This window comes from Bubalus kerabau, chromosome 7 (genome assembly GCF_029407905.1).
Source record: "Bubalus kerabau isolate K-KA32 ecotype Philippines breed swamp buffalo chromosome 7, PCC_UOA_SB_1v2, whole genome shotgun sequence".
Lineage (NCBI taxonomy): Eukaryota > Metazoa > Chordata > Mammalia > Artiodactyla > Bovidae > Bubalus > Bubalus kerabau.
Genome location: NC_073630.1, coordinates 7,979,069 through 7,985,720, shown reverse-complemented (window position 1 = coordinate 7,985,720; position 6,652 = coordinate 7,979,069). Strand labels below are relative to the sequence as shown.

General features: G+C 46.7%; 1 long non-coding RNA gene across 1 annotated transcript; it reads right to left on the bottom strand.

Annotated features, from left to right (window-relative positions):
* Positions 1–947: 947 nt before the first annotated feature.
* On the bottom strand, positions 948–5,921 carry LOC129657151 (uncharacterized). Its single transcript, XR_008716561.1, has 2 exons — positions 3,470–5,921; positions 948–1,166 (listed from the first exon to the last, which is right to left on the bottom strand). It is a non-coding gene; the product is annotated as an uncharacterized LOC129657151 (long non-coding RNA).
* Between the last annotated feature and the right edge of the window lie 731 nt (positions 5,922–6,652).

Sequence of the window (6,652 nt, the reverse complement as noted above, 5' to 3'; positions counted from 1 at the left end):
CAGTACCTTAGAATGTGTCTATATTTAAAGTTAAGACCTTTAAAGAGCTTATTAAGTTAAAATGAGGCCATTCTGCTGCTGCTGCTGCTAAGTCGCTTCAGTCATGTCTGACTCTGTGCGATCCCATATACGGCAGCCCACCAGGCTCCCCTATCCCTGGGATTCTCCAGGCAAGAACACTGGAGTGGGTTGCCATTTCCTTCTCCAATGCATGAAGTGAAAAGTGAAAGTGAAGTCTCTCAGTCATGTCCGACTCTTAGTGACCCCATAGACGGCAGCCTACCAGGCTCCTCTGCCCACGCAAGAGTACTGGAGTGGGTTGCCATTGAGGCCATTCTAGTGGGCTCTAATCCAATCTGACTGGTGTCTTTCTAAGAAGAGGAAATTTGGGCACACAAGAGACTTTAGGATGCTCACCTTTCGGGGAAAGACCACGTGAGGACAGCTTGCCATCTGCAAGCCCAGAAGTCAAGTTTGCTGACACATTCTCCTGGGCTTCCAGCCTCTGGAACTGTGAGAAAGCAGCTCTCTGATGTTTAAGCCCCCCAGTCTGTGGGGTTTTGCTGTGGCAGCCCTAGCAAACTAAAACAAGTACAAAATGTGTTTCTCGAGGTATTCTTGTTCTATGGTAGAATAGTTTTATAGGCACTAATTTTTCACGCATGTGTGCTAAGTTGCTTCAGTCATGTCTGACCCTTTGTGACCCTCTGATCTGAAGCCCACCAGTCTCCTCTGTCCATGGGATTCTCCAGGTAAGAATACTGGAGTGGGTTGCATTTCCTTCTCCAGGGGATCTTCCCAGCCCAGGGATTGAACCTTCCTCCCAGGGATTGAACTTGCATCTCTGATGTCTCCTGTACTGGCAGGTGGGTTCTTTACCACTAGCGCCACATGGGAAGCCCCTAACCCTTCACAGGCTGTGCTGAAGAAGACTAAAGGGGAAGTGAAGGGGAACAAGCCTGATGAACATTGCCTTTGGGGTGACTTGAGGAGCAGTTGTCTAGACAGGACGTTGTGAGGAGCATCTTCTACGTTGTCACATCCTCTCAGCTGGAGATCCACCCCTGTGAGGCCAGCTCCCCGTGTCCCTGTGCTCCTACGACTGACGGGGTGAGCATCGTCAGGGCCCAGCCATCTTCATTCTCTGACCCTGTTCCCATGCAGACCTGGAAACGGAAGCAAACGCTGCCCTAGCCACAAGTGGCTTAAATACCTGACAAAACCAATTTTATTATTAAACTAAAAGTATGCAAAACAACTGAACAAGAAAAAACAGCATATTCATTTTTCAAAGATTCAAAGACCTTTTTGAATGAGTTTTTAATTGATTGGAATTTTTTAAAAGACTTTTTTGATGCGGACCATTTAAAAAGTCTTTATTGAATTTGTCACAATACTCCTTTTGTCTTTTATGTCTTGGCTTTTTGGCCTAAGGCATGTGGGATCTTGGCTCCCCAACCAGGGATTGAACCTGTACCCCCTGCATTGGAAGGGGACTTTTTAGCCCCTGGACCACCAGGGAAGTCATGACTGGAATTTCATAGAAAGAAAGCTTCTAGTCCCTGGTCCTTTGGGGAGTTACCAGTTCCTAGCCTGGTGACTATTTTATTCTCTGCCTGCTGGTTTGTTTGAATCTTCCTCCTTTGCTTCGTTCTATGTGAAATGAGTCCCTACTGCAAAGCACTATGTTGAGTTGCTACAAAATTGGAGTTCAGTAAACACAGTTCCTACCCAATCCTCCTTTTGAAGGAGTTAAGTCATGTGAAGAGCCAAGTGGTCCAGTGGTTTCCTGCAGGGTGTTTAATCTCCCTGCAATGCAGGGATGCAGGCTCGGCTGAGAGCAGAGAGCGGGGGTAGCCAGAGGAGATGGAGGCTCCGCGAGGCTCAGGGAATGATGCTTGAGCTTGATTTTGAGGGAGACATTCTTTCACTCATCCAGCCAACAAACAGTTACAGGTTATGTGTCAGGTATTTGTACAGTGTTTCCAAACTTTAGTGAACATTAGAATCATCCGGAGGGCTTGGTTAAACGCAGATTGCTGCTCGCTAAGGCAGGTCTGCAGCGTACATTTCTAGACGAGGGTGCTATTGATCCAAGAATTGTACTTTGAGAACCACTGATTTAGGCAGAGCAATAAGAAATGGGGAAAAGATAAGCAGTGCCAACTGTCGGGTTTTGCAATGTTACCATGAAACAAAGGCAGCAGCGTGGGTTGTGGGGTGGCAGTGAGCTTGAAATCCAGCCCCAGTTGCGCTGGTTAAGCCCCTAGGGCCATGTAGACATAAGGGAAGGGCCACCTGTCTGTATTTTGTCCTCCCAGAAGGGCCCCTTTGTTAAATGTCTGCCCTGTGGGTGTGTCTGCTCAGAGGGACCACTTTTTTTGTAACTTTCACAAAGGCATGGGTAAATCAAAGGCTGGAAGCAACATGCAAAGCAGGGCATGTGAGAGGGAAGTGGATATGGCTCAGCTCGCCCAGAATGGAGCAGCGAGATGAGGCCATGGTTCCTGACTTCCGCTGTGGTCTATTTCATGCAAACGTCTCCATCCTTTTCCACACACAGATGGATTCTGGGTTCAGCTATTCCACTCACAAGGAGATTGTCTGCCTCTCAGCCTTTCTTGGGTTCATCCTGTCACTGTGGACAGCCCCTCAGCTTGCCTACATTTAGGCCAGGTGACGCTGCTGCTGCTGCTGCTAAGTCACTTCAGTCGTGTCCGACTCTGTGCGACCCCAGAGACGGCAGCCCACCAGGCTCCCCCTGTCCCTGGGATTCTCCAGGCAAGAACACTGGAGTGGGTTGCCATTTCCTTCTCCAATGCATGAAAGTGAAAAGTGAAAGTGAAGTCGCTCAGTCGTGTTCGACTCTTCCCGACCCCATGAACTGCAGCCCACCAGGCTCCTCTGTCCATGGGATTTTCCAGGTAAGAGTACTGGAGTGGGGTGCCATTGCCTTCTCCATTTTGCTATTGCCTTCTCCGCCAGGTGACGCTATCAGATGCTAAATAGATGCCAGAGAAAGGCAGAGATGAGGGACTCAAAGGACTGATCAAAGGAAACTAACAAAATAATGGTTTGGGCTGAAGAGGGTGAATGGATGGACTGCACAGGAACAAGAAGCCTGACGATTACCGAGAACATCAGGGCTCAAGGTATGAGCCTGGTGATTAATGAGAAAAGAGGAAGGAGATTACTCACATGTTAAGTCAAGAAACAGCAACAGAAAAGATGATCAGAGTGGCTGCATTTGGAACTGACCTGAGAGGATTAGCAAAATGCTGCCTGAGAAGAAAGCCTATTAAGACAAGGCTAGAGTCCTTGGACAAAACAACATCTTAAGAGATCTAGCTTAGTAAAGAAGAGAGAGAACAGCCACCGACAAGCCCAAATAACCTACAGACGAGGACTTTTTAAATACTTAAAAGAAACACAGCCTGCTGGTTACTGTGTGGGAACCACACTCACTTACGTATCTAGAGCACTTCCACTGCCTGGAATTATTCACCTGCTTCTTTTCAACAGGACTTGGTTTCAGGGAATAAGATTCATGTGATACAATAGATTGGGGTGAGAACAAGAAAATATTGAAATATCAACCTTCCTGTAGTAGAGGCAAAAGGCTTCAGAAAGATGTATTTAAGGTCCTCCACAGCTGCTTTGTTCAGACTTCCCTCAGCACGAGAGAGACTCTGCTCTGTGTTATCTAGTTACTGTGATTAGAATCTGCTGTCTGCCCAGGATCCCACATGTGAAAGCTCAGCAGGAATCAAGGCCCTGGGATGATTGTTCTGACACCCTCTGGAGCATCTGATTCACCTTCCTGGGTATGCCCTGAAAGCTTGCATTTCTAATAAGGTCCCAGCTGATGCTGATGTAGCTAGTCTGGGGGCCACACTTTGAGAGCCACCATTTGGAAACAGCAATAATATCACTTCTTACAAGCAACAAATCAATGTCTAAATGCCTGAAGTTTTAAGACAGCATCTCGGGGACTTCCCTGGCAGTCCAGCGGTTGACTCTGATTTCCAGTGCAGGGGGTGCGGGTTTGATCCCCAGTTGGGGAACCAAGATCCCACATGCCTTGCAGCCAAAAAAACCAGGACATAAAACAGAAACAATATTGTGCCATGTTAAGTCGCTTCAGTCGTGTCTGACTCTGTGTGACGCTATGGACTGTGGTGACGTCCACAGAAGGTCTGGGAGCCTGGAAATCAAAAGAGCCACCGCTGAGATTGGGTTATAGCTCTCCTGTGCATTATTTAAGCATGCCTAGATTAAGTGCCTTATTTGGCCCCAAAGGAATCACTGAAATAATTGGAAGCAGGAAGAGCTTTTGCACACTGTCCTTCTTTATTTGATTCAGGACTCATCTCTTCAGTAAACAGATTCCAGCCAACATAATGATAAATGGTTCAGAACTAGGATGGAGTAAGCTCAAACTGGTGAACCAACAGCCATGGTGACTCCAAAATAAAACCGTGTGGGCACTGAAGAACTATTGCAGGAAACATGCCCGAGCCCCATTAGGAATGCTGCCGGAAGTAGCTGTGACGGGAGGGTGGAGTTCCATTCCTTTAAGAGGAAGGTTGGGACTACTGAGTGCGCTCTCAGCTTCTCTCATTAAAGGAGACTTGAATGAAGACTCCTGGGTGTGAAGGGGAGGCCAGCCAGACTGGGTGAAGGAGGATGCTTCTGCTAACAAGCCTGGTGTGAGGCCTTACAGAGAAAACCATCACAATCGGCTTCCTTTGTTGCTTCTACGTGGACTGATGTATAGGAGAGAAGGCCCTGGTGGGTTTGTTAAGGACACCCCTTTGGAGGGAGCCCTGGAAAGGGAGCCAGATGGTGAAATAAAGACTGGCTGAGATCAGTGTGACAGAGCCTTCACTGTGCCTTTAGTTATGGCTCTGTTTTTCCGGGAAAACATGAGTTCCCCTCCTAGTTACACGCTTTGCTCGTGTTATGTGAGTGTCTTGAATGTGCCCCTGTATATGCAAAATGTCAAGACCAATAAAGAGTGTTGTTTTAACTTGTGCACACAGAGGCTCCTCAATTAGACCTCTTCCCATGATTTAAGTATTATGATGGTTGCTATTCTCTACTCTGCCCGTGGGGTAGAGCTGGTTGTTCAGTGGCTCAGTCGTGTCTGACTCTGTGACCTCATGGACAGCAGTATGCCAGGCTTTCCTGTCCTTCACTGTCTCCTAGAACTTGCTCAAACTCATGTCCATTGGGTCGATGATACTGTCCAACCATCTTAGCCTCTGTTGCCTCCTACTTTTCCTGCCACTGCTGCTGCTGCTGCTAAGTCGCTTCAGTCGTGTCCGACTCTGTGCGACCCCATAGACGGCAGCCCACTAGGCTCCTCTGTCCCTGGGATTCTCCAGGCAAGAACACTGGAGTGGGTTGCCATTTCCTTCTCCAATGCATGAAAGTGAAGAGTGAAAGTGAAGTCGCTCAGTCGTGTCTGACTCGTAGCGACCCCATAGACTGCAGCCCACCAGGCTCCTCCATCCATAGGACTAGGTAACCGTAAATCCCAGATGGGCTGATAGCAAAAATTCACTCTAACCCACTTCAGTCAAGCATCTCCTGTTCTTTAAAGCACTTACGATGCATTTAGCACGCTTCTGTCCTCAGTGCTTGTGAGTATTTGGGCTTCTCCCTCGTGGAGAATGAGCTGGTCCCTGCAGTGTGTTCCTACTGCGTGGCCTCCAGACAGTGTGCCTATTATAAATGAGTTCAACTCAGAGGCCGGATTTCAGATCAGACTCAAGGTTAAATGAAATCTGATTTGGCAAGGAAATATGTTTATTTCTTAAATGTTAGCTCTGTCGTGTGTTTTGTTTGTTGTTTAGTCGTTAAGTCATGTCCAGCTGTCTTGCAACCCCGCGGACCATATCCCATCAGGCTTCTCTGTCCCTGGGATTTCCCAGGCAAGAACATCGGTGGTTATAGTGCATTAGAACAAATGAAAGTTAACTTAATATTACTACTGTTAATACTAATGGTCAATATTACCACGTTTAATGCCATGGGGGTAATACAGTTTCTGAGGCTTTGCTGAAACATGACTGACTACTGCTAATAACTACTGCTTTATTAATGCCTACTATATGCCAGGGAATTTACATACATTATTAATCATCTAAAAGCTCTATTAAATGTGTAAACCTTGGAATTAAGAAATAGGGACTGGCAAAAAAAAAAAAAACAAAAAAAAAAACAGAAAACAAAAAAAGCCCAAGTTAATTCCTTCCAACTGTCCAAGTAGTAAGCAGAAGAGATGGGTCCAAACTGAGATCTGTCTGACTCCAAATTCCATGAGTTTCCACAACACTGTTATTATTTTGGAGTTTTTCTTTAAAATGAAGGAAAATTATTTTGATATATTTGAAAACTTTTTTTTTATTTTAAAGTTTTGCAAGTCATAAAAGGAACATGCTGCTGCTGCTGCTGCTAAGTCGCTTCAGTCGTGTCCGACTCTGTGCGACCACACAGACGGCAGCACACCAGGCTCCGCCGTCCCTGGGATTCTCCAGGCAAGAACATAATCTATCATAAAAGTATGTTCGGTACCCCAAACTCTAGGAAAACAATGGACGCCTTTCCGAAGGATGCTACCGTTCTCCTCCATTGACTCTGCAGCGCA